Here is a 27,157-nt window from a genome sequence, read left to right as displayed (position 1 = left end):
TGATGCTCTATTCTTTCGGTTCTAAATTGTCGGGTACCGGTGTACCGCTGCTGAATTGCCGGCTTTTCATGTTTCACTGTGAGCACAGTTCCCATCGATTTGGGCAATCACTCTAATGCCACAACCACCATGGCTGTGGCATTACAGTGAGTGGCAGACAATCCCTGCATGATTGGTGCTCTAAATAGCGCCAGACATGCAGGACACGCTTTTGGTGCACGAACAGTTATCGAACATAACCTCGAACAGCCGAATTTTTTGCAAATCGTTCGGGTTCGTCGAACAACTCGAACACCGCCCAAAACAGCTCGAATTTGAGATTGGCGAACAGTTCTAGTCGAACACCGCTCATCTCTAGTTACAGTACCCCCCCCTTTACGCCCCCTCTCTACTTCAAGCCTGCAAGGATTTTCTGCAGAGAATTTGGAGGCCGATCCTTCTCTTCAAGAAGATTACCTCTTCTGTCCACTAGAGGGAACGAGACTGGTCTCACCATCTTGGTGACTAGGATGCTTCCTCCCATCGAGCCATCCTCAGCAACAGATGAAGTGGGTGAAGTACCAGGAACAGGACACAGGAAAGTCTCTCTCCATTTGTTAATATCGTGTAGCACCCCAAAGGATTCACGGGACAACTGGAGATCCTCCACCGGGTTGGATGGGTGCAGAGACTCGGGTGTAACCACCGCCTTGACGTTGCCTTTTGCCAAGCTTACTGGATGAAATGAGCGAAGTACCAGGTACAAGGTGTAGGAAAGTCTCTCTCAATTTGTTATCAGGTAGCACCCCGGAGGATACAAGAGACAACTGGAGGTCCTCCGCCTGGTTGGAGGGGTGCAGAGTCTTGGAGGTAGCCACCGCCTTGATGGACTTATTGCCAGATTTATTAGAGATGGAAGATCCTTGCTTCGGGACCTTTTTCAGTCTGGTTTCTGAGATGAAACATCTGCGAGGCAGGGCGGTACCTGAAGCCAGATCATTGGTACAATCGTCAAGACTGTGTGGGGACATTGCCTCCGCTTCCCTTCCTTTGGAGACTTCAGCGCACAGCGAGTCAGCGACTAGCAGATCTGGTGAAGAAGAAGAAGACATTGTTGACTGTCCTGAAGGTATGGGGACTGGACACCCCTTGTACCTCAGCAGTCCCCCAGGAAACACCATGCAGGATCTCCAAACCTGAGCGGGCACTAGATCTCTCGGCTCTGGACGACCTGTGGGTAAACCAGACAGCACCTGGAATGTGAACTTCTACATGTGTAATGCTCCAATCTGGAGCTTAATTTGTACAGACATATTTTGAATGTTTCTGAGTAGGGCTCGTCCTTCCGCGGACAAGGCCCAAACCGGATTCTGGAGAAGTCGGACGGGTATCAGACACCGACTCTTCACGGCTTTCAGCCCGAAACTTCCGGTTAATCCGAGGCCTTCACTTGCCACGGAGACAGTCACTGTCATCTGTGGAGAGGAAACACTAACGTCAAGGGCAGCCTCTCCTACGGGCCTAATGTCTTGGGACTCTCCAACCTTCACAGTTATAATTCTCAAATAGTTATACCCATAATATTGTACTTTTACCCATATAGAGCCAGAGAGCAGTCACCAGGACAGGAAAAATGAGCTGCAATGTGAGTTTCATATGGTGTTTTACAGCTTGCTCAGGGGGATATTAAAGAAAAGGACATTTCATGCTCGTTTTTATCTTTCTTTTCCAATAATTTTTATTAACCTTAGATTTAACAAAGGGAAGGGAATGATAAAGAGGGGAAAGAAAGGGAGAGGGAGGGAGGGGAGGTGAGAAATTTATTTACTTTTCCACGGGACAAGGAAAAGGGAGGGGGGAGGGTAGGAAAAAAGGGAGAACTTAATTTGTTGCAAAGTAGATCGTAACAAGAGCAGTATTGTAGTGAACAAATTAGAGAAAAAAAAAAAAGTTTGAGAATTATCATTAGGTTTATACTATATATAATCAATATTTAAATTACCCACTAGAGTACCAATTGAAAAAAGAGAAGTATTCAAATAACAATGTCAAAGAGAAGAGAATCAAGGGAATTTTGAGGTCCAGCAGTTCCATTTTTTGTGATATTTAGAAAGATAGTTATTGATTAGGGCATATCTAGATTCTAAGGAGCTATGTAGAGAGATTTTTTCAATGATGTCACAAAGTTTAGGAGGTTGAGAATCCTTCCAAAGGGCGGCAATAGAATTTTTGGTTACGAGAAAGATGTGTATCAGAAGTTGTCTTTGAAAAGGTTCAACATTTTCTAAATCTAGAAAGAGGATTGCCATTTTAGGAGTAATTGGGAAATTATTATTGAATTGTTATCAGAGAAAAAACCTGGCTCCAAAGCGATTTAATTTTGGGGCAGATCCAAAAAATGTGAAAAAGTGTGCCTGGTTGGCCGCAGTTTCTCCAACAAAGAGAGGAACCATCATTAGAAAAATGAGAGAGTCTAACAGAGGTGAGGTACCATCTGGATAAAATTTTGCAGAAAGACTCATGAAGGAGCATAGAGATATTTGAAGAATAGGGGTAATCTATTGCATTCTCCCATTGTTCAAGGGTGAATATTTTGTTTAGATCTGTTTCCCACTTGTGCATGTAGGAAAGTTTGAAAAAAGAAGGGTCATCATTAAAAGTATTGTAAAGATATTTAGTGCTCCAGAAGACCTTGTGATCCCCGTCATTAATTAGGTTACATGTAACCTCAGATAGAGGAGCTTTGTTAGATAAGATAGTGTTTATATTATCCTTCAGAGATGTATAATATAAAAAATCAGTCATAAAAAGATTATGTTTCTTTTTTAAATCTTTGAAGGGAGTAAAACTGGAGCCATTATAAATATCTTTTATTTTGTAGAGGCCAACTGAATTCCACGAAGGGAGTGAATGTTGATGAAGAATTAAATTGACAGACAGGAAGGAGAGGCTTTTGATTTGGTCTGATTTTTTTTTTTTTCTAGGTTTGGCCAATGTTTTCCAAGTGAAGATGGTAGCTTGCAGAATGTTTAAATAGAAGGTTTGGTAATTGTTATGAGTTAATTCTAGGTCTAGCCAAGCAGGAGTGAATTTAAGGTTAAACCACCCGTTACTTTAACTAAATTAGCGAGGTAGTATGTGTGAAGGTTTGGTAGACTCAATCCACCATGAAGTTTGTTTTTATACAGAACCGTAGAAGCTACTCTAATTTTTTTATGATGCCAAATAAAGTCGTTTAGTAATTTCTGTAGCTTGGAGAGATAGTACATAGGAATGATAATGGGGAGAGTCCTAAAGATATAGGAGATTTTAGGGAGTATATAGGTTTTGACTACCATTACCCTACCTATCCAAGATAATTCGGAGGCGTTAAAAGAGATTAGGTCCTTAGAAATAGTTTTTCAAATATTATCCATGTTTGTAGGAATAAGGGATTTCAAAGTTTTAGTTAGGGAGATTCCCAGATACGGTATTTCCTTATTTTCCCAGTTGAAAGAGGATAAATTCCTGATGTCGTCGATGGTAGACCTTTTTAGATTAAAGTGAAGAATTTATTTGAGATTTGTCAGAATTGATTTTAAAGTGTGAGACTTCAGAAAAGGCTTTTAGAGTAATTAAAAGTTCTTTTATAGAGGTAATTGTTAGAACTCTCCTGTTAGGTTTTTTTAGTTTGCTGGTCACATGACCATTTTTGCCTATTTAATCCGGCTCCGCCCTCCTGGTCTTGCTGGACTTCATTGTATTTACTACTCTTGAGCTAGCTTGGTGCTCTGTTGCCGTTCTCTGTTAGTTTTGCTAGGTATTCTGACCTTTATGCTTTTTGTTGTGTGTTTCTCTTTGACTGCTACTATTTCTGCTAGGAGGTGTCCAACTTATCCCAGTCCCTAGTTCTTGTAGGGATCCCTCCCTCACATCTATAGGTCTTCGTTCAGACTAGCCGAGGACTTTAGCGGGTCTGATCGCAGGATCAGGTTCCCCGTTACATCGTAGGGATCTAGTTTAGTTCTATTGTAGGGACAGTTCTCCTGTCTTTCCTTAGTCCCTGTAGCAGATCATAACAGTAAGTCCAGCCCTAAAAAAAAAAAAAAAAAAAAAAAAAATTTTCTCTAAGGAAAGACCTCCAGTTTTCCATCATGGTCTCGGTTCAAGATGTGGCTCAATGCTTGCAGGGACTCTCTCTGGAGGTGGCCAAGCTCCAACAATACGTGAGTAGCTGTTCTGGAGCACATTTTGTGAAACCAAAGGTACGTCTGCCTGATTTATTTTTTGGCGAACAACAAGATTTTTTTTCTTTTAAAAATGCTTGTTTATTGTATTTTCGTTTGAGACCCGGATCCTCTGGTGATGAATCACAGCGCATAGGGTTCATAATGTCACTTTTGCGCAAAGATCCTCAGGGATGGGCCTTCTCTCTCCAACCTAGTGATCCGTGCTTTAGATCAGTGGATAGTTTTTTTTCTGCTTTGGGTTTGTTGTATGATGATCCTGATCGTGTCTCATCTGCTGAGTCTGAATTGAGACGTTTGAGGCAGGGATCAGGTAATGTGGAAAAATATTGTTCTCACTTCCGTTGGTGGTCTGCCCAGGTGGGGTGGAACGATTCAGCTTTGAAAAGCTTGTTTCTTGCAGGGCTAGGTGAAAGGGTTAAGGATTTACTGATTGCTTATCCCACACCTGGAAACTTGCAGGAGGCTATGCAATTAGCTATACGGGTGGACAGGAGACTGCGTGCAAGGGTTAATGAGAGCAAATCCTCTGCTATGTCAGCTCCGAGTCTTGAGAGGGTCTGTGCTGACAATGGAGAGCCGATGGAGATTGGGGCGATGCCACCCCGCTCTCAGGAAAAAGATCGCAGGCTTTCTGAAGGCTTGTGCTTCTATTGCGGAAATTCTGGTCATTTTATTAAGAACTGTGTGCTTCGTTTGAAGAAAGAAAAAAAAATGGTCAGTTATGCCCGTATTGCCTGTTTAAATTCTAAGGGAGTATTCCTATCTGCCACTACTGCTGCTCAGGATGAATTAATTGAATTTCGGGTATTTGTGGATTGTGGTTCTACTCTGAATGTGATTGATGGGGGATTCTTGGAAAAACTTAGATTAGAACCTAAAAATTTGTCATCCCCTATTGCTGTGGTTTCTGTTGATGGCTCTCCCTTGAAGAGTGTTACTCATAAGGTCTGTGAATTTCCCCTCACTATTAATGGTATTCACCAAGAAAATTTGGATTTGGTGGTATTGGATAATTTGCCTTCTCCAGTAATATTGGGGTTACCCTGGTTAAAATTGCACAATCCTGTACTGGATTGGTCTACCAATGAAATTAAGTCCTGGAGCCCTAAGTGTTATGGCAAGTGTTGTAACGGATGTATTGCTGCTGTGGATAAAGGGGAATTGCCTGTACCTATTCAGGATTTTTGGAGAGTTTTTTCTGAGGAGGAGTCACAAATTTTGCCTCCCCATAGAGACTATGATTGTACCATTGAATTTGTCCCTGGAGCGACTCTTCCTAAAAGTCGTTTATTTAATCTTACTATTCCTGAGAGAAAGGCTTTGGAGGAATACATACAGACAAGCTTGGCCGCCGGTCACATTAGGCCTTCCAAGTCTCCTGTGGCTGTTGGATTTTTTTTTGTAAAAAAAAAAGATGGCGGTTTACGTCCTTGTCTGGACTTTCGTGAGATTAATAAAATTACTGTACGCAATCCTTACCCACTGCCATTGATTCCTGATTTATTTAACCAGTTAGTGGGGGCCAAGTGGTTCTCTAAAATTGATCTCCGGGGGGCATACAATTTGTTGCGCATGAAGGAGGGTGATGAATGGAAGACTGCTTTTAACACTCCTGTGGGTCATTTTGAGAATCTGGTTATGCCTTTTGGTCTTACCAATGCTCCAGCATTTTTTCAGAATCTTATTAATGACATCCTTAGACCTTTAATCGGCAAAAATGTGGTTGTGTATTTGGATGACATTCTGATTTATTCGCCTGATCTGGAGTCTCATTGGCGGAGCGTACGTGAGGTATTACAGTTATTAATGGACAATTTGCTTTTTGCTAAGCTGGAGAAATGTGAGTTCGCTGTACAGAGAATTAGTTTTTTGGGCTACATTATCTCCAGTGAAGGTTTTGAGATGGACCCGGTTAAAGTTCAAGCTGTGCAGGAATGGCCTAGGCCTATTGGTTTGAAATCGATACAGAGGTTTTTGGGTTTCGCCAATTATTACAGAAAATTCATAAAAAATTTTTCTATTATTGTCAAACCGCTGACCGATCTCACCAGGAAAGGTGCTAATGCGGTTCAGTGGACTTCTGAGGCCATTGAAGCTTTTGTGTTTCTAAAGGAGAGGTTCACCTCTGCTCCCATCCTTATGCAGCCTGATGTGACTAAGCCGTTTTTGGTTGAGGTTGATGCTTCTTCGGTGGGGGTCGGTGCGGTGTTGTCTCAGGAAAACAAGGATGGAGTACATCCCTGTGCCTTTTTTTCAAAAAAATTTTCTGAGACTGAACTTAATTACGATATTGGTAATCGGGAATTGCTGGCGATTAAACTCGCATTTGAACACTGGCGTCACCTCTTGGAAGGTGCTGAATTTCCCATTCAGGTTTTCACTGATCATAAAAATCTGATCTATCCTGATGCTGCCAAGGGCTTGAATGCCCGTCAGGCTAGGTGGGCACTTTTTTTCTCGCGGCTTAATTTTTCCGTTACTCACATCCCGGGTACCAAGAATGTTAAAGCGGATGCTTTGTCTTGCAGCTTTTCTCCCATGGTCGGTGTTGAGGAGGAAGAGGAGAGCATTTTACAAGAAGGTGTTGTGATTGCTGCTTTGGACTCCGTTTTGGAGGATGAGATTCTTAAAGCTCAGGAGAATGCCCCATCTAACACTCCCCATGGGAGGTTGTTTGTGCCTAGGACCTTTAGGAGAGATTTGTTTGTTGAGTGTCATGAGTCTCGGTTGGCAGGTCATCCAGGAATTTCTGAGACCAAGAGACTTGTGGGTCGCAGTTTTTGGTGGCCTGGATGGCAGAAGGAAGTCATTAAGTGGGTGCGCCAATGTACTGTGTGTGCTAGATCCAAGTCTTCGCATGCTCCTGCTGCGGGGTTGCTTTGCCCTCTGGAGGTTCCTAGTGCACCTTGGACACATCGTGGCTATGGACTTTATTACTGACCTTCCCCCCTCTGAAGGTTTCACGGTCATCTGGGTGGTCGTGGACCGTTTTAGCAAGATGTGTCACTTGGTTCCCTTCATCAAACTGCCTTGCACTAAGACACTCGCTAAGGCCTTTGTCAAGGAAATTGTCAGACTACATGGTGTTCCTACTGACATTGTTTCTGATAGGGGACCTCAGTTCGTGGCTCGTTTTTGGCGTGCCTTTTGTGACAGGTTGGGAGTTCATTTGTCGTTTTCATCTGGATATCATCCTGAGTCTAATGGCCAGACAGAAAGGAAGAACCAGGATGTTGAGCAGTTCTTGCGTTGTTTTGTGGCAGACAATCAAGAGGGGTGGTCTGAGTTTCTGCCACTTGCTGAATTTGCTCTTAACAACCATACATCCTCTTCTGCTGGGTGTTCGCCTTTTTTTTGTTGTTCTCGGAGACATCCGTCTTTTGGGTCATTCTCCAAATTGGTTTCGGCTGTGCCTGAGGAGGAGAGTTTTTCCAGTGATTTGGAGAGAGTTTGGACGGATGTGCGTGGTAATCTTCAGGAGGCTAACAAAAAATCTAAGAGGTACTTTGATAGGAAACGGCAAGAGGTTTTGTTCGCTGTTGGTGACATGGTTTGGTTGTCCTCTAAGAATCTGCGATTGAGGATTCCTTCTAAAAAATTGGGTCCCAAGTTCGTAGGGCCCTTTAAGGTGCTTCAGATAGTTAACCAATCTGCTGTTAGGTTGGAGGTTCCTACATCCTGGAAGATTAACCCGGTGTTTCATGTTTCTCTGTTGAAAAAAGCTGATGTGTCTGATGGTGACGCCTCTGCCACAGTTCCTCCGGTGGTGGAGGACGGGGAATATGAAATTTCCCGCATCCTAAATTCTAGACGGTATAGAGGGAGTTTGCAGTATCTCGTCGCTTGGAAGGGTTTCGGACCTGAGGATAACTCATGGGTGAGGGCGGATGATGTTTCTGCTTCCAGACTTGTCAGAGCGTTTCACAGGAGGTTTCCTGGTAAGCCTGGGCCTAGGGGATCCGGAGGATCCTCTTAGAAGAGGGGGTACTGTTAGAACTCTCCTGTTAGGTTTTTTTTAGTTTGCTGGTCACATGACCATTTTTGCCTATTTAATCCGGCTCCGCCCTCCTGGTCTTGCTGGACTTCATTGTATTTACTACTCTTGAGCTAGCTTGGTGCTCTGTTGCCGTTCTCTGTTAGTTTTGCTAGGTCTTCTGACCTCTATGCTTTTTGTTGTGTGTTTGTCTTTGACTGCTACTATTTCTGCTAGGAGGTGTCCAACTTATCCCAGTCCCTAGTTCTTGTAGGGATCCCTCCCTCACATCTATAGGTCTTCGTTCAGACTAGCCGAGGACTTTAGCGGGTCTGATCGCAGGATCAGGTTCCCCGTTACATCGTAGGGATCTAGTTTAGTTCTATTGGAGGGACAGTTCTCCTGTCTTTCCTTAGTCCCTGTAGCAGATCATAACAGTAATGGGGTCAGTTAAGGAGAGAATCAAATCATCTGCAAAAAGTCAGATTTTGAAGTGACGAGTAGGAGTATGGATACCCTTGATAGCAGGGTTATCTCTTATAGATTGGGTTAAGGGTTCGAGAGCAAGGGCAAATAATAGAGGAGATAGGGGGCAGCCCTTCCTAGTGCCGCTTGATATTTGAATGGGGTTTGAAAGGTGATTGTTTGCGTATACTTTGGCCTTAGGGGAAGAATAGAGTGCAAAAATAGAGGACAGACTTTTATTATTAAACCCAAATTTGGCAAGGGTAAGTTTGAGGAATCTCCAATTTAGTCTATCAAAGGCCTTTTCGGCGTCTAAGGAAAGGATGATAGAGGAAAGATTAGAGGTATTAATTTTATTTATAATATTTAGAAGTCTCCTGGTACCATCGGTCAATTGACGACCCACAATGAATCCTATCTGATCTTTATTAATGAGTTTGGGTAAGATTGTTTCTAATCTAATTGCTAATATTTTTGCATATATTTTTAAGTCGGAATTAATTAAAGAGATCGGTCTGTAATTTTTAACTTGGGCAGGATCTCCTTTAGATTTGTAGATGAGAATGATTGGAGCTTCCAGCATTTCTGTTGGAAAGGAGCCATGAGCCGAGGCCAAATTAAAGACTGTTGCAAGATGAGGAGCAAAGAGGGTGCCAACATTTTTTTAATACTCGTTGTTGAATCTGTCAGGACCAGGAGACTTCATAGATTTGAGTTTTTGTATTGTGGCTAGAATTTCATCAGTTGAGAATGGAAGATTAAGAGATTCTAGGTCTAATGGATTGATTTTAGGGAGATTAATACTGGAGAGAAAGTTGTTAATGGATTACTCGTTTGGGGGTTTAATGGAAGGGTCAGAATCAAGATTATATAAGTTTGAGTAATATTTGGCGAATGATTCAGCAATATCTTTAGGATGATATTTAATTTCACCTGATGGAGATAGGATTCTATCAATTCTTTGTTTGATTCTGGAATATTTAATTCTCTGGGACATGAATTTAGATGGTTTGTTAAGGGAATAATAAGATTTAAATTTACATAATTTGATGTATGTATCATATGAGGAAAATAGTTCTTTTTTGAGTTCTTGTCTGAGTGTAATTATTTCTTGTTGAAGGGTGGGCAAGGGGGAGGCTAACTTAGATTGTGAGGCTATTTTAACATTTAATTGGGCTTGTAAATAGGAAATTTTTTCTCTGTATTTCTTCTTGTGAATGGAGGATAATTTCATCAGGATACCTCTTATAACCGCTTTATGAGCGTTCCAAATATGGAACGGGCTTACTTCATCGGACGTGTTTTCAATAAAATACTGTTTAATAGATTATTCAATTTCAGATTTATAGAAGGGGAAATGTAGGAGGGAGGAGTTACATCTCCATAATTGTTTGTTTAGTAGATTAGGACCAATTTGAATTTTTCCCAAAACTGGGGAGTGATCAGAGATGGATTTTGGTAGGATTGAGACCTCTATAAATTTGGAAATAGAGAAGGTGTCGGTAAGCAGTAAATCAATTTTAGAAGAGGAGTTGTGGACATCAGAGAAATGTGTGTATTCGCTAGAAGATGAGTTGATACATCGAAAGACATCGAAAAACTCATTTCTTGTCAACCAGGAATTTAGACTAGGGGAGGATTGTATTTTCAAAGAGGAGGAGTCAATAAAGCAATCAGGTTTTATATTAAAGTCACCAAGTAAAATTAGATTGCCTTTTCTTATTAGTTGAATTTTTTTAAGAAGTTTATCCATCAATTTGAAAATTCTTTTGTTAGGGGTGTAGATATTGACAGTGGTGCATGGGCAATTATTAAGATAACAAACTAATATGTGGAATCTACCCAAGTCATCCCCTAGTTCCTCTATCAATTTGAAAGGGATAGTGTTCTTTATAGTTGTAATAACTCCTGCTTTTTTATTATCATTGAGCGCTTTAAAAATATAGGGAAAGTCTCTTTGATGGAAAGATGGGTGGTTAGATTTAATAAATTTGGGCTCTTGAAGGCAAATTATGTCGGCATGGATATTTTTGATCTCTCTCCAAATTGTGAACCTTTTCATGGGACTGTTTAGGCCTCTGACATTGTATGAGAGAAAATTGGTACTCATGACGGGGTGTAATGTATTTGTGGGTAAGAGGATATTAATTAAATAATGCTGGAACCAAGCAAAATTAAGTCAAGCTAAGAGATGGAATATAGGCAGTAAGTGCTGTGAAGAACGGCGAAAGTCTCAGACTGCAGAACAAACAGGTACCGAATCGTAGAGTGAGACAGCAGTAAGTCACAGCAGTCACGGTGTACAATAGAAATTTATTTAAATATGAACTGTAAAATCTTACTTGAGATATTTAAAAGGAAACAAACATAGAAGAAAAAGTTTTCCTGAAGGAGCACCGCCAAATAAAGGGATTTCTCCTCTTTTTGGGGGAAAGTTCAGTGAAGAGGTCCGCGAGGGACATCCCGATAACTTTTCAGAAGCCTTGTAATGTAATTTGAAATAGAGCAAAATACAAACAACATATAGCTAAAATTACATTAAAGACCTGCGTAACAAAAAAATATCTAACTACAGTCAAAGAGACTAGGTCTGGAATGCAGAGTTCAACAAGTGAGGAAACATAGTGGATTGTCAAAGGTTAGTAATGACATGAAGGGTGTTATCAATACCAAAAATGTTTATAAATGGTGGTGAGGAAGTCCCAAAAAAAAACAAAGTCTCACTCAGCGATTCACTCTGGTTGGAGAGACAGATTTTAATGATGAAATAAATTTGATGTCTTTTTCTGGAGTGAATAGGGGTATAGTCTTTCCTTAGTATGAAAGCCCCACCTGTAGGGAACCTCCAAAGATCTCAGCGAAGAGGTGACTCACCGACGGATTTCCGAGTGTTTATGGTGTCTTTTAGATAGATCCGCAAACAATTTAATATAGGAGAATGGATCTGGGAAAGATTTATTCTGTTTGATGAAATTTTGGATCTTCTCTTTGGTGGCAAAAAAGTGGATTCGTAAAATGGTATCTTTTGGGGAATCTGGATGAAGACCAGGGGGACGAGGTAGGCGATGGATTCTGTCGATAGACATGTCTAGGTCAGAAAAGCTCAGAATAGTTTTATGAAACAGGTTTTTGACATAGTTTGTTAAATTATTTTTCAAGATGTTTTCAGAAATCCCTAGGAGTTTGATGTTATTTCTCCGGTTACGATTCTATAGATCTGATAGCTTAGATCGAAGTTTAGAAATTTCCTGATGCAAATCTTGGTGGGATTTTGACAAATGGTCTGGTTTTTTTTCAGTGGAAGTGATTCTTATTTTACTAGCTTCAGTTCTCTGAGTGATGGCATTAACAGTGGATTGGAGAAGATTTGCTTGTCGTTCATTGTTGTTTAAAGCTTTTGTCAATTCCCTCATAAAGTTTTCTGAGGCATTTTTATCAGAAGAGTTAATGTCTTCAAAACTGATTGAGGATTTTAGTTTATTATATGGAGATTGGGGAAAAAAAAGTAAATTGATTGTAACGTCCCTGGCGGCGTGCTGGCATGGCTTACCATCTCCCACCATGCAAGACAGCCAACTTACCTATCAGTCCAGGCTGCACACTTTGCTCCATTACTTGCTGTGTGCATGTCTCTTGTCTGACTGCTTAGGGCGGCGGCCCTGTTACTTCCTGATTCTTAAAGTTACAGTGTGCGCAGTCCTAATGCGTCCCCAGCCTATTGCTGTGAGTCACTGGATACTTAAACCCTCTCCACCCAGTAGGAGGTGCCTGAGCAACACTTTCTTTCAGTGAGTTTCCAGGTCCTGTCCTGTATCTTTTCTGTTTCCGCCACCCTGGGGACTGAGTACCCAAGCCCGTTACCTGTATCTGTGACTTCTAGTCTGTTTCCGCCACCCTGGGGGCTGAGTACTCAGGCTCGTTCCTGTATCTTGTTCTAGAGTCAGTTCCTGTCTGAACTGTGTCCTAGCCCGTTACCTGTTTGTCTCTATGTCCTATCCTTTCCTTTTCCTGCAGTGTCTGAACCTGCACCTAACTCCAACTCGTTGTCTCTGTACTTCTGTTTGTGAGTTTTGTGTCCACTCGCTACTTCATTGCAAGTACCTTGTGTGTATCTGGTTCTGCTTGTCCCGTTTCCCTGCCTCTGTTTCTACCTCCTGTGTTCTAGCTATCTTCCTGTGTTTCCCAGTCTGTTCCATGTGAACAGAGTCCTGTCCTGTCTGCCTGCACCTTCTGCTCTGCGGTTACGCTCTGCTCTGTTCTGCCTCGCTTGTCCTCCGCACCTGCGCTTTCGCTCTGCTCTGCTTTCCCTCCGCACCTGCGGTTTCGCTCTGCTCTGCTTGCCCTCCGCACCTGCGGTTTTGCTCTGCTCTGCTTGCCCTCCCCACCTGCGGTTTCGCTCTGCTCTGCTTGTCCTCTGCACCTGCAGTTTCGCTCTGCTCTGCTTGTCCTCTGCACCTGCGGTTTCGCTCTGCTCTGCTTGTCCTCTGCACCTGCAGGTTTGCTCTGCTCTGCTTGTCCTCCGCACCTGCGGTTTCGCTCTGCTCTGCTTGTCCTCTGCACCTGCGGTTTTGCTCTGCTCTGCTTGTCCTCTGCACCTGCGGTTTCGCTCTGCTCTGCTTGTCCTCTGCACCTGCGGTTTCGCTCTGCTCTGCTTGTCCTCTGTACCTGCAGTTTCGCTCTGCTCTGCTTGTCCTCTGTACCTGCAGTTTTGCTCTGCTCTGCACCAGGCGCAGCAGCTCCTCATCCCGGCTGCGCACCAAGCCTCTCAGCACCAGGTTCTGATCCCAAGAAACTATCGGCCGGTGAGTCTGACGTCCGTTGTGGGCAAAATTTTTGAAAGCTTCATTAAAGAGGCAATTACGGAGCATCTTGATGCTAATAATCTATTAACCCCGAACCAACATGGATTCATGAGGAATCGCTCCTGCCAAACAAACCTGATTGACTTCTACGAGGAGGTTAGCTGTCGATTAGATCAGGGGGAACCAGTGGATGTCGTGTATCTTGACTTCTCAAAAGCGTTCGATAGCGTGCCACATAATAGGTTGGTATACAAAATGAGAATGATGGGGCTGGGGGAAAATGTCTGCAAGTGGGTAGCTAACTGGCTAAAGGATAGAAGGCAGAGGGTAGTTATAAATGGAATATACTCAGATTGGGTAAGCGTCACTAGTGGGGTACCACAGGGATCTGTACTAGGCCCAATGTTATTTAATATCTTTATTAACGACATAGTCAACGGGTTAAATAGTAAAATATCAATATTTGCAGATGACACAAAGTTATGTAAAAGAATTAATACAAAAGAGGATAGTGCAGACCTACAGAGGGACTTGGATAAGCTGGGTAGGTAGAGCATTAAATGGCAAATGAGGTTTAATGAGGAGAAATGTAAGGTCATACATATGGGAAGGAAAAATGGAAGTCACCAGTACTAACTGAATGGGAAATCATTGGGGAATTCAGAGATGGAGAAGGACTTGGGCATCTTAATTGATAGCAAACTAAATTGGAGTGCCCAAAGTCAGGCCGCTACTGTAAGGGCAAACAAGGTAATGGGATGTATCAGAAGAGGTATAGGTGCAAAGGATGAGAACATTGTTCTTCCACTGTACAAAGCACTGGTCAGACCACACTTGGAATACTGTGCTCAGTTATGGGCCCCAATATATAGAAAGGATATAAATGAGCTTGAAAAGGTACAAAGGAGGGCAACAAAATTAATAAAGGGAATGGAGGGACTGCAATACCCAGAGAGGTTGGAAAAACTAGGACTATTCAGCCTGGAAAGGAGAAGGTTGAGGGGGGACATAATAAATGTGTACAAATATGTTAGGGGACAGTATAGAGACCTTGCCAGGAATTTGTTCAAAATGAGGGATATTACGGTAACAAGAGGGCATTCACTAAGACTGGAAGAGAAAAGGTTTCAGCACCAGCATAGGAAGGGGTTCTTTACGGTAAGAGCAGTGAGAATATGGAATTCACTGAGTGAGGAGACGGTAATGTCGGATTCACTAAACCAGTTCAAGCGGGGACTGGATGCATTTCTAGATACCAGGCAGATTTCAGCATATACTTAAAAATAGAATAAAATAGTAAGTTGATACAGGGATTTATTCTGACTGCTGGTTTCAGAGTCGGGAGGGAATTTTTCCTCAGGTGAGGATTGGCTAAATCATTTGGGGTTTTTGCCCTCCTCTGGATCAACTTTAGCAATTACAGAACTAATAGGTCGAACTTGATGGACGCAAGTCTTTATTCGGCTTTACAAACTATGTTATGCTTGTCCTCTGCACCTGCGGTTTCGCTCTGCTCTGCTTGTCCTCCGCACCTGCGGTTTTCGCTCTGTTCTGCTCCGCTTGTCCTCCGCGCCTGCAGTTCTGCTCTGCTTGTCCACCGCACCTGCGGCTCTGTTCCTGTATCCCAGTCTGTACTGGTCCCTATCCAGCCTGCGTTCCTACCTGCCAGTATCTGCCTGTCTGCATACCGGCCATGCCTGCCAGTACCCGCCTGTCTGCATACCAGCCGTGCCTGCCAGTACCCGCCTGTCTGCATACCAGCCGTGCCTGGCAGTACCCACCTGTCTGCATACCAGCCGTGCCTGCCAGTACCCACCTGTCTGCAAACCAGCCGTGCCTGCCAGTATCCACCTGTCTGCATACCAGCCGTGCCTGCCTGTACCCACTTGTCTGCATACCAGCCGTGCCTGCCCGTTCCTGCATTCCCGGTGTGGGTCAACAGCTGTGACCGGGGTCTGACCTGGAGTAGCACTTGGGTCACCTCCCACGTCCTTCCTCGGACCACGAAGTCGATTAAGCCGCCGTGTGTTCGTGGTCGGATCTGACGAGGCCCCTAGTCACGCTCCTCCAGGCACTCCTCGGTTTGTGGCCCAGTGGGACCACTAACCAGGCTCGCACCAGTCAGTCCGGGCGTGAGCGTAAAATTGATTTTGCTTACGACGGTGTCTATCCAACTTTGAGTGCAAGAGGTGACGTCATCTTCAATCCCAGAAAACCCCTGACAGGTAGAGTCTTTGACTTCTCTGTCATCAGGTTCCTTCCTCTTTGACGATACAGAAAAATCCATTTCATCGACAGGAGGGTCTTCAGTAGCAAAAAGATGGTGTTTGCTTATACCAGATTTAATAGAATTATTAAGATTTGTGTTGGATTTTGGTGGTCCACCATAAGAGGAGTATTGTTTTTGTCTGGAAGACTCCGGGTAGTTATCTAGTCTACTTAAGGGAGACCTGTATTTCAAAGGGCTAATCGAGTTAGGGGATTCTTCTGAAGTAGATGAGAGAGAAGTGTGACTAACGTTTTGAAGAAGGCTCTGATTTTCTTTCTGAAAGCCAATTTTTATGTTGTGTGCAGATTTAATGTTTTTGGAGCTTGTGGATCTCGATTTGGGACCACTTTTGTCCATTTTGGAGGATGGAAAAGGAAGTTGGAAAAGTAGAATAAGATAATTGATGATGAGATCCTGAATAGGAAGGATAAAGCGTAGGTTAGGATTAGGGCTGTATATGATGAGAGGTAACCCCGGATCAGAGACTCCACCAGAAGAGACAAAGTTGTTGCTCACTCCTATAATGGATTCAGATGAGATTTATTATGGATTAGTAGGTGAATTCAGTGCCAAATGTAATAGGTTCACAGAGTAGATAGAGTAAGTCACTTGTATAATTCAATGGGGATAGATATTGAGCAAAGAAACTATAGTGGAAAGGTTTATTATTGATTGTGAGTGCCTAATGCAGAGTGTATGGCATGGAAATTGAGGGTTTTTCTTCATTTACTAAGTCTGATTCAGACAGAGCGTCCACATCTGGTAGATATTGAGTGGATGAAAGCAGAGGTATTATCTATGGTTTTTGTAGTCCATACACACCTAGGATATTAACCACTGTTTATGAGGGAGCGAGAGGAAAATGGTTGCTATGAAGTAATAAACTGCGGAGGGATTTCTTATGAGGTTCTGCGGTTAAACTGTAATTTTTTAGATGGCAATATTTAGATCTGGCCAAAATCTTACAATTTTTTTTAGGGTTGCTCTCTGTAATAAAAGAAAGAGGAGGGTAATCTGATACTTTAGATTAAATCCCTGGTGTCTGTAGGGGTCTTGAGTCTTCGCTTGGAGCGCTCCTCAGCGAGTATGACAGAGCTGGACGGAGAGCGCAGGCACACGCAACGATTCGCAGCAGGGACTTTCCCGGATCGTCGAGGCAGATGTGCTGTATGGAAGGGATATTGCTCCGGTGTGCCACTTACAGGGGAGGTAGGAGGGGGCTTGGGATGGTCCCCCCGATAGTTAGAGGTGGAGGACATGAAATTTTAGCATGACCATCGCCAGATGGCCACCAAATAGATGAGAACAGGGGACTATTTTGGGTGCAAGGATTTGTACTGCGTCTCTTCTTTCCAGACCGCAGCGTCCTACCCGCTTGTTAAGAGCAGTAACCACTTGGGTGTGCTGGCGTATAGGTAGGTGAGGATGACGTAATAAGGACCCATTGAGGTCCAGAGGCAGTTTATATAAATAAAATAAGCGACCATCACTTGATGGCCACACTGGCAGCTGAAAACAGGGCACTATTTTTTATGGCGCAGGGGTCTGTACTGTGGCTCCACTCACAGGCCTGTCATGTTTGTACCCACCGAGTTTCAAAGTCAATATCTCAGCTGTGCCAGGATGTAAAAAGACATGGGTGGTCTTAAAATGATCCAGAGACAAATCTGTATCTTTTCCAAAAGGTTTCAGACGAGACCAGCTTCTTTTAGTAGAGATATCAGTCGCTTTATAGGGTGTCCTCACAGAGCTCAGAAATCCTGCGTCTTACATGACAGGACTTCAGGCCACGCCCCCCTCATTTTTATCTTTCAAGACCTGCGGTCACATGACCGGAATCAACCAATGATATCCCGTTTCATTGGCGCATGCGCACTACGTCGTGTGCTTCAACAGCACCGCCCACAGCCATCAAGGTGGACTGCACATGGCCGGAAAACCAAGACGTGTTGCCAAGGTTCCCAAGCATGTGCAGACCCCATACAGACGCCGGGAACAGCATGGAGTAGAGCGGCACACGCGCACACCAGGAGATATGGATAAGGGCACAAAACAAATACATTTGTCATAAGAATTCAAACAATTTGATATCCAATGCATTATTAAATACACTGCTTAAAAAATAAAGAGAACACTTAAACAACAGAATATAACTCCAAGTAAATCAAACTTCTGTGAAATCAAACTGTCCACTTAGGAAGCAACACTGATTGAAAATCAATTTCACATGCTGTTATGCAAATGGAATAGACAATAGATGGAAAATATTGGCAATTATCAAGACACCCTCAATAAAGGAGTGGTTCTGCAGGTGGGGACCACAGACCACATCTCAGAACCAATGCTTTGTGGCTGATGTTTTGGTCACTTTTGAATGCTGGTTGTGCTTTCACACTCGTGGTAGCATGAGACGGACTCTACAACCCACAGAAGTTGATCAGGTAGTGCAGCTCATCCAGGATGGCACATCAATGCGAGCTGTGGCAAGAAGGTTTACTGTGTCTGTCAGCGTAGTGTCCAGAGGTTGGAGGCGCTACTAGGAGACAGGCCAGTACACCAGGAGACATGGAGGGGGCCATAGGAGGGCAACAACCCAGCAGCAGGACCGCTAGCTCCGCCTTTGTGCAAGGAGGAACAGGAGGAGCACTGCGAGAGCCCTGCAAAATGACCTCTAGCAGGGAACAAATGTGCATGTGTCTGCACAAACGGTTAGAAACCGACTCTATGAGGGTGGTATGAGGGCCCGACGTCCACAGATGGGGGTTGTGCTCACATCCCAACACCGTGCAGGACGCTTGGCATTTGCCACAGAACACCAGGATTGGCAAAGTCACCACTGGTGCCCTGTGCTCTTCACAGATGAAAGCAGGTTCACACTGAGCACATGTGACAGACGTGACAGAGTCTGGAGACGCCGTGGAGAGCAATCTGCTGCCTGCAACATCCTTCAGCATGACCGGTTTGGCAGTGGGTCAGTAATAGTGTGGGGTGGCATTTCTTTGGAGGGCCGCACAGCCCTCCATGTGCTCGCCAGAGGTAGCCTGACTGCCATTAGGTACCGAGATGAGATCCTCAGACCCCTTGTGAGACCATATGCTGGTGCAGTTGGCCCTGGGTTCCTCCTAATGCAGGACAATGCCAGACCTCATGTGGCTGGAGTTTGTCAGCAGTTCCTGCAAAATGAAGGCATTGAAGCTATGGACTGCCCCGCTCATTCCCCAGACCTGAATCCAATTGAGCACATCTGGGACATCATGTCTCGCTCCATCCACCACCGTCACGTTCCACCACAGACTGTCCAGGAGTTTGCGGATGCTTTAGTCCAGGTCTGGAAGGAGATCCCACAGGAGACCATCTGCAACCTCATCAGGAACATGCCCAGGTGTTGTAGGAAGGTCATACAGGCACATGGAGGCCACACACAATACTGAGCATCATTTTGACTTGTTTTAAGGACATTACATCAAAGTTGGATCAGCCTGTAGTGTGTTTTTCCACTTTAATTTTCGGGGTGACTCCAAATCCAGGCCTCCATTGGTTAATAAATTTGATTTCCAATGATGATTTTTGTGTGATTTTGTTGTCAGCACATTCAACTTTGTACAGAACAAAGTATTCAATGAGAATATTTCATTCATTCAGATCTAGGATGTGTCGTTTGAGTGTTTCCTTTATTTTTTTGAGCAGTGTATATTACAATCATATACATCGCAGAGCGATAGAAATATTGTTTTCAAGATGTGACCCCTTGGTCTGATCCAGTAATGTCCATATATTCCCATCTTGATTAGCATTATTAATTATCATTCATGATACAGATGGTAAATACAAGCTATGAGAGGAAAATAGAATGACAAAAGACAAAATTAATAATTAAAAATAGACAAAACTGAATTAGAAATACCACAACCAATGTGTGTATTAGAGAAAAGAGATGAAACTCAGAGTCTCATTAAGACCATTTAGGGCCATAGTTCCCAGTTCCACAATTCACTTGGTCTTTTGAGCCAAAAGCTCAGGAATGAATAAGAGCAACAGTAAGAGTTTTTGAAAAGCCAAAGGTTAAAAAGGTAGAATTCTAGATATGTTTTTTATAAAATGTTATGTAGAAGTTCTTATACATCTGTTGACCAAAAAATAAAAAAGTTATATCTCTTACCACTAGTGATGAGAGAGCACTAAAATGCTCGGGTACTTGTTCGAGTCGAGCAAATTGGAATGCTCGAGTGCTCGGACTGAGTAACGAGCCCAATGTAAGTCTATGGGAAACTCGAGCATTTTTCCGGCAGCACCCCTCGGCGGTCTGCAGAGGGCCTAAAAATTGCCCAAATAAACGGGAACTGTGCTCATATGACATGGGAACAGCATAGGGAAGACCCCTGGAAGCATTTCTGACTCTCGAGTCACTTCTGTCAACAACGTTGTCAGAGGTATTACGCCACTTTTATGGACTCACAATAAAATATGCAAAAACGAAACCAAAATGGATACAAATATACAAAAACAAAAATGCTCCTCCACACCTTGGGTTATGCTCACACGTAGCGTTTTTGATGCGTTTTTGCACTTTTGCATTGCTTTCAACCAAGACAAATGCATTCACCAGGAAATCACAGTGAAGCAACGGCTGCCAAAAATTTGGAGGAACTCCAATGCCTCTTGCAAGAGATGTAGATGTCGGAGGGCCTCCTGGAAACAATGTTCCCATTATTAAGAAGTGGGTCTCCACACTGTTTGCCTATGCAGTGAAGCAACAGCTGCCAAAAATTTGGAGGAACTCCAAAGTCACTTGCAAGAGACGTAGATATGTTGATATGGTACATATGGTGGTGATATGGTGGTGGAGGGTGAGGGTGCGGAGAAGGAGGAGGACAAAAGCAAAAAGACAAAATCAGGAAGCGTATACCCATGCCTGGGTGTGAAGACAGAGGTGCATGGGAATATAGTTAGACCTCCCAAAAAAAGACCCTGTATTTGAGTTTATGTTACGCTGCTATCATTCGGTGGTGTTGAGAAGTCTGACCCAATCCAGCCCTTGTTCATTTTATATAAGAGTCAGCCTATGAGCATTTTCAGTTGACAGGCGCATGCGCCTATCGGTTATAATTCCACGGGCGGCACTAAAAACTCGTTCTGACAAAACTCTAGCGGCAGAGCAGGCCAGGACCTCCAAGGCGTAGACAGCCAGTTCATGCCACGTGTCCAGCTTGGATACCCAATAATTATAAGGCACAGAGGAATCACGGAGAACGTTGGTATGGTCGGCAAGGTACTCCTTCACCATCTTCCGAAACTTTTCATTCATTGAGAGAGTACCCCGCGCATCAGGGCTTGTGAGATGGGAAAGGTCTGAGAAAACTGTCCCAGAACTTTGACAGTGTTCCTCTGCTTCTGCTCAATTGAATTTGTGTCTCTCTTGGCTGTACTCCTTGGTTGTCCAACGAACTGTGACCTCTGGTGCCAGCGTTTTCAGATGGGAATTTTTTTAATAATTCCGCAACAAGGGCCTTCTCGTACTGCAACCATTTTATTAGGCCTGTCCAGCAAGGGAATAAGAGACAGAAAGTTCTCCTTGTAGCGTGGGTCTAGAAGTGTCACAAACCAATAATGACTGTCCCTCAAAATTTGGACAACGCGAGGGTCTTGGGAAAGGCAGCGTAACATAAACTCAGCCATGTGTGCCAGACTGCAAAGAGGCAAGTCTTCCGTGTCCTCACCAAGAGGACAACTGACCATGCTCTCCTCTTCATCCTCCTCCTCTTCCTCCTCCTTTCTGTCCTCAGGCCATCCATGCTGAACAGACGGTATGACAGTTGTGCAGGTAGTACCGTCTATAACGCAGGAAACTAGCTCCTGTTCTATCTCCTCCTCCTTCTCTTCCTCATTGTCACCCAATCCACATTGGGATGAGATGAGGCTGGGCTGTGTGTAATCCCCCTGTATGGTTCCTTGCGCCATCTCATGTTGCTCCGCTTGCAATGCATCCTCTCTAATTGTGAGCAGAGTGTTAGAACCCTCCTGTTAGTTTTTGCTATCTTGTGTTTTGCGGTCACGTGACCAGCTGCCTATATATTCCAGCTCCGCCCTTCTGGCTTTGCTGGACTTCAGTGTTTGACTGTCTCTCTAGCCAGGTGCTTCGGTGCCTATCTCTGTCTAGTTTGCTTGGTCCTCTGGGACCTATAGTACTTTTTGTCAGTTTGTCTTTTTGCTCTACAACAACTTCTGTTAGGAGGTGTCCCACATTTGTCCCAGTCCTTAGTTCTTTTAGGGACCCCTCCCTTTATTCTATAGGTCTCCATTCAGACTAACCGAGGACGAAGGCGGGTCTGTTCACAAGGAACAGGCTGCCCGCTACATCGTAGGGATTCAGCTTAGTCTAACTGTAGGGACAGCTTTTCCCATTCTTTCCTTAGTTTATGTTGCAGATCCTAACAGTAAGTCCAGCCCAAAAAAAAAACAAAAAGGAAAGAAATTCGGGGATCAATATGGTTTCCGTCCAGGAGTTGGCTCAACGCCTGCAGGGATTGTCTCTGGAGGTGGCCGAGCTTCAGCAACACGTGAGTAGCTGTCCTGGAGCGCATTTTGTGGAACCGAAGGTAGGACTGCCTGATATTTTTTATGGTAAACAGCAAGATTTTTTTTCCTTTAAAAATGCTTGTTTGTTATATTTTCGTTTGAGACCAAGATCCCCTGGGAATGAATCACAGCGCATTGGTTTTATTATGTCACTTTTGCGCAAAGAACCACAGGGGTGGGCCTTTTCTCTCCAACATAATGATCCGTGTTTAAGTTCTGTTGAGGAATTTTTTTCTGCTATGGGGCTATTATATGACGATCCTGATCCAATCTCATCTGCTGAATCAGAACTTAGACGTTTGAATCAGGGGTCAGATGATGTTGAAATTTATTGCACACACTTCAGGAGATGGGCTTCAGAAGTTAAGTGAAATGATTCGGCGCTGAAAAGTTTATTTCTTTCTGGTCTGAGTGAAAGGGTTAAGGATTTGCTAATTGCATTCCCTGCACCTGAGACTCTGCAGAAAGCTATGCAGTTAGCTGTTCGTGTGGACAGGAGAATAAGGTCCAGGCTCAATGATGTAAAAACTCCTGTAACTTCAGGTCCTAGTTTCCAGAAAATCTGCTCTGACAGCAGAGAACCAATGGAGGTTGGGGCAATGCCACTCCGCTGTCAAGAAAGAGATCGGAGATTCGCCAAAGTTTTGTGTCTTTATTGTGGTAAAGCTGATCATTTGATTAAGTATTGCGAGCGTCGTTTAAGTAAAGAAAAAAAAAAGGTCAGTTACGCCCGTATAGCTTGTTTACGCTCTGCAGGAGTGTTCCTTTCTGGGTGTACTACTCTGCAGGGAGATTTGATTGAATTTCAGGTATTTGTGGATTGTGGTTCAACTCTTAATGTGATTGATAAAGGGTTTTTGGAAAAACTTAAATTGAAATCCAAACCTTTGTCATCTCCTATTTCTGTGGTTGCAATTGATAGCACTCCTTTGAAATGTATTACTCACAAGACTGCTGCATTTCCTCTCACTATCAATGGTGTTCACCAAGAAATTTTAGACTTGGTTGTTTTGGATAATTTGCCCTCTCCAGATGTTCTAGGATTGCCTTGGTTAAAACTGCACAATCCTTTGTTGGACTGGTCTACTAATGTGATTAAGTCTTGGAGTCCGAAGTGCTATGATAAATGTTGTAATGGTCGCATTGCGGCTGTGGAAAAAGGGGAATTACCAGTACCTATTCAAGATTTTTGGAGGGTTTTTTCGGAGGAGGAGTCGCAAGTTTTACCTCCTCATAGGGATTATGATTGTGCCATTGAGTTTGTTCCAGGTGCTACTCTTCCCAAAAGTCGCTTGTTTAATCTGACTATCCCTGAAAGAAAGGCCTTGGAGGAGTACATAGAGACTAGCCTGGCTGCTGGTCACATTAGACATTCTAAGTCGTCTGTGGCAGTCGGATTCTTCTTTGTTAAAAAAAGGACGGCGGTTTACGTCCATGTCTGGATTTTCGTGAAATTAATAAGATTACCGTACGCAATTCCTACCCATTGCCGTTAATTCCTGACTTGTTTAACCAGTTAGTGGGAGCCAAGTGGTTCTCAAAAATTGATCTCCTAGGGGCATACAATTTGTTACGTGTGAAGGAGGGTGATGAATGGAAAACTGCTTTTAACACTCCAGTAGGTCATTTTGAGAATCTGGTGATGCCCTTCGGTCTTACCAATGCACCTGCATTTTTTCAGAACCTTATTAATGACATCCTGAGACCTTTGATTGGTAAGAATGTGGTTGTGTATTTGGATGACATTTTGATTTATTCACCAGATCTAGAGTCCCATTGGCAGAGTGTACGTGAAGTTTTGCAGTTATTGAGTGACAATTCACTCTTTGCTAAGCTGGAGAAATGTGAGTTCGATGTGCAGAAAATTAGTTTTTTGGGCTACATTGTCTCCAGCGAGGGCTTTGAGATGGACCCTGTGAAGGTTCAGGCTGTGCAGGAATGGCCTAGGCCTATTGGTTTGAAATCTATACAGAGGTTTTGGGGTTTTGCCAATTATTACAGGAAATTCATTAAGAATTTTTCTGTAATTGTTAAACCTCTAACCGATCTCACCAGGAAAGGTGCGAATACGACCCAGTGGACTACTGAAGCCATTGAAGCGTTTGAGTATCTCAGAGAGGTTCAGTTCTGCCCCTATCCTTATACAGCCTGATGAGACCAAACCTTTTTTGGTCGAGGTCGATGCTTCATCGGTGGGGGTCGGAGCAGTTTTGTCTCAGGAAAACAAGGGTGGAGTACATCCTTGTGCCTTCTTTTAGAAAAAAATTTCGGAAACCGAACTGAATTATGATGTTGGAAATCGGGAGTTGCTGGCTATTAAACTTGCGTTTGAACACTGGCGTCATTTTTTGGAAGGCGCTAGATTTCCAATTCAGGTTTTCACAGATCATAAGAATTTGATCTATCTGGATTCTGCCAAGCGCTTGAATGCCCGTCAAGCTAGGTGGGCACTTTTTTTTTCTCGGTTTCATTTTTCTGTTACCTATATCCCTGGTACTAAGAATGTTAAAGCCGATGCTTTATCTCGTAGCTTCTCTCCTACGGTCGGTACCGAGGAGGAGCAGAGCAATTTGCAGAAAGGAGTTGTGGTGGCGGCATTGGACTCCGATTTGGAGAATGAGATTCTGAATGCTGAAGATGATGCTCCATCTAACACTCTCCATGGGAGGTTGTTCGTGCCTAGTGCCTTTTGGAGAGATTTGTTTGTGGAGTGTCTCGAGTCTCGGTTGGCAGGTCATCCAGGAGTTTCGGAGACTAAGAGACTTATCAGTCGCAGTTTTTGGTGGCCTGGATGGCAGAAGGAAGTCATCAAGTGGGTGCGTCAATGTACTGTGTGTGCTAGGTCAAAGGCTTCACATACTCCTGCTGCGGGGTTGCTTTGCCCTCTGGAGGTTCCTAGTGCGCCTTGGACGCATCTCTCTATGGATTTTATTACTGATCTTCCTGTGTCTGAGGGTTTTACTGTCATCTGGGTGGTCGTAGACCGTTTTAGTAAGATGTGTCATTTGTTTCCATTCATTAAGTTGCCCTGCGCCAAGACACTCGCTAAGGCGTTTGTTAAGGAGATTGTCAAGCTCCATGGCGTTCCCACGGATATTGTTTCTGATAGAGGACCTCAGTTTGTGGCTCGCTTTTGGCGTGCTTTTTGTGACAGGTTGGGAGTTCATTTGTCATTTTCGTCTGGTTATCATCCTGAGTCTAATGGACAGACTGAAAGAAAGAACCAGGATGTTGAACAGTTTTTGCGTTGTTTTGTGGCGGACAATCAAGAGGTGTGGTCTGAGTTTCTGCATCTCGCAGAATTTGCTCTTAATAATCATACATCCTCCTCTGCTGGGTGTTCTCCTTTTTTTTGTTGCACTGGGAGACATCCGTCTTTTAGTTCGTTCTCCAAATAGGGGTCGGCGGTGCCGGAGGAGGAGGATTTTTCCGGTGATTTGGAGAGAATTTGGACTAATGTACGTTGTAACCTGCAAGAGGCTAACAAGAAGTCCAAGAAGTATTTTGACAGGAAACGTAAAGAGGTTTTGTTTACTGTGGGTGACATGGTTTGGTTGTCCTCGAAGAACTTACGGTTGAGGATTCCCTCTAAAAAACTGGGTCCTAAGTTTGTGGGTCCATTTAAACTGCTTCAGGTTGTTAACCCATCTGCTGTCAGGTTGGATGTCCCTACTTCCTGGAAGATAAATTCTGTGTTTCATGTTTCCTTGTTGAAAAAGGCTGACATTTCTAATAGGGACACCACTGTCACAGTTCATCCTGTGGTGGAAGACGGTGAATATGAAATTTCTCGTATTTTGAATTCAAGATGGCATAGAGGGATATTACAGTATCTTGTCTCCTGGAAGGGTTTCGGTCCCGAAGACAACTCCTGGGTAAGGACGGATGATGTCTCTGCTCCTAGGCTTGTTAAAGCTTTCCACAGGAGGTTTCCTGATAGGCCTGGGCCTGGAGGATTCGGAGGATCCTCATAGAGGAGGGGGTACTGTTAGAACCCTCCTGTTAGTTTTTGCTATCTTGTGTTTTGCGGTCACGTGACCAGCTGCCTATATATTCCAGCTCCGCCCTTCTGGCTTTGCTGGACTTCAGTGTTTTTTGCCTGTCTCTCTAGCCAGGTGCTTCGGTGCCTATCTCTGTCTAGTTTTCTTGGTCCTCTGGGACCTCTAGTACTTTTTGTCAGTTTGTCTTTTTGCTCTGCAACAACTTCTGTTAGGAGGTGTCCCATTTTTGTCCCAGTCCTTAGTTCTTTTAGGGACCCCTCCCTTTATTCTATAGGTCTCCATTCAGACTAGCCGAGGACGAAGGCGGGTCTGTTCACAAGGAACAGGCTGCCCGCTACATCATAGGGATTCAGGTTAGTCTTACTGTAGGGACAGCTTTTCCCATTCTTTCCTTAGTTTATGTTGCAGTTCCTAACACAGAGAGCGTTTCAGAAGACAGAAAAGTGGGATGGTGACGCTAATTATGGCATCATCGCCGCTCACTATCTTGGTGGAGTCCTCAAAGTTTTGGAGGATGGTACATATGTCTGACATCCATGTCCATTCCTGAGGTCTTATGTGTGGAGTCTGACCTGAATACCGACAGCCTTGTTGATGCTGGTAGTCAACAACTGCTCTCTTCTGCTCACAAATCCTTCCCAACATCTGCAATGTAGAGTTCCAATGCATGGGGACATCGCAGATCAAGCGGTGAGCTGGAAGCTGCAAACGCTGCTGAAGCATGGCAAGGGTGATGGAAGCTGTAGCTGACTTTCTAAAATGGGCACACAGGCGGCATACTTTGACAAGCAGATCCGACAGATCCGGGTAGGTTTTGAGAAACTGCTGAACCACGAGGTTAAGCACATGAGCCAGGCATGGTA

The sequence above is a fragment of the Phyllobates terribilis genome, unplaced genomic scaffold (assembly GCF_046119375.1).
Source record: "Phyllobates terribilis strain yellow unplaced genomic scaffold, ASM4611937v1 Scaffold_9__5_contigs__length_417890890, whole genome shotgun sequence".
Classification (NCBI taxonomy): Eukaryota; Metazoa; Chordata; class Amphibia; order Anura; family Dendrobatidae; genus Phyllobates; species Phyllobates terribilis.
The sequence above is the reverse complement of the archived record's forward strand: the minus strand, read 5'-3'. Positions refer to the sequence as shown.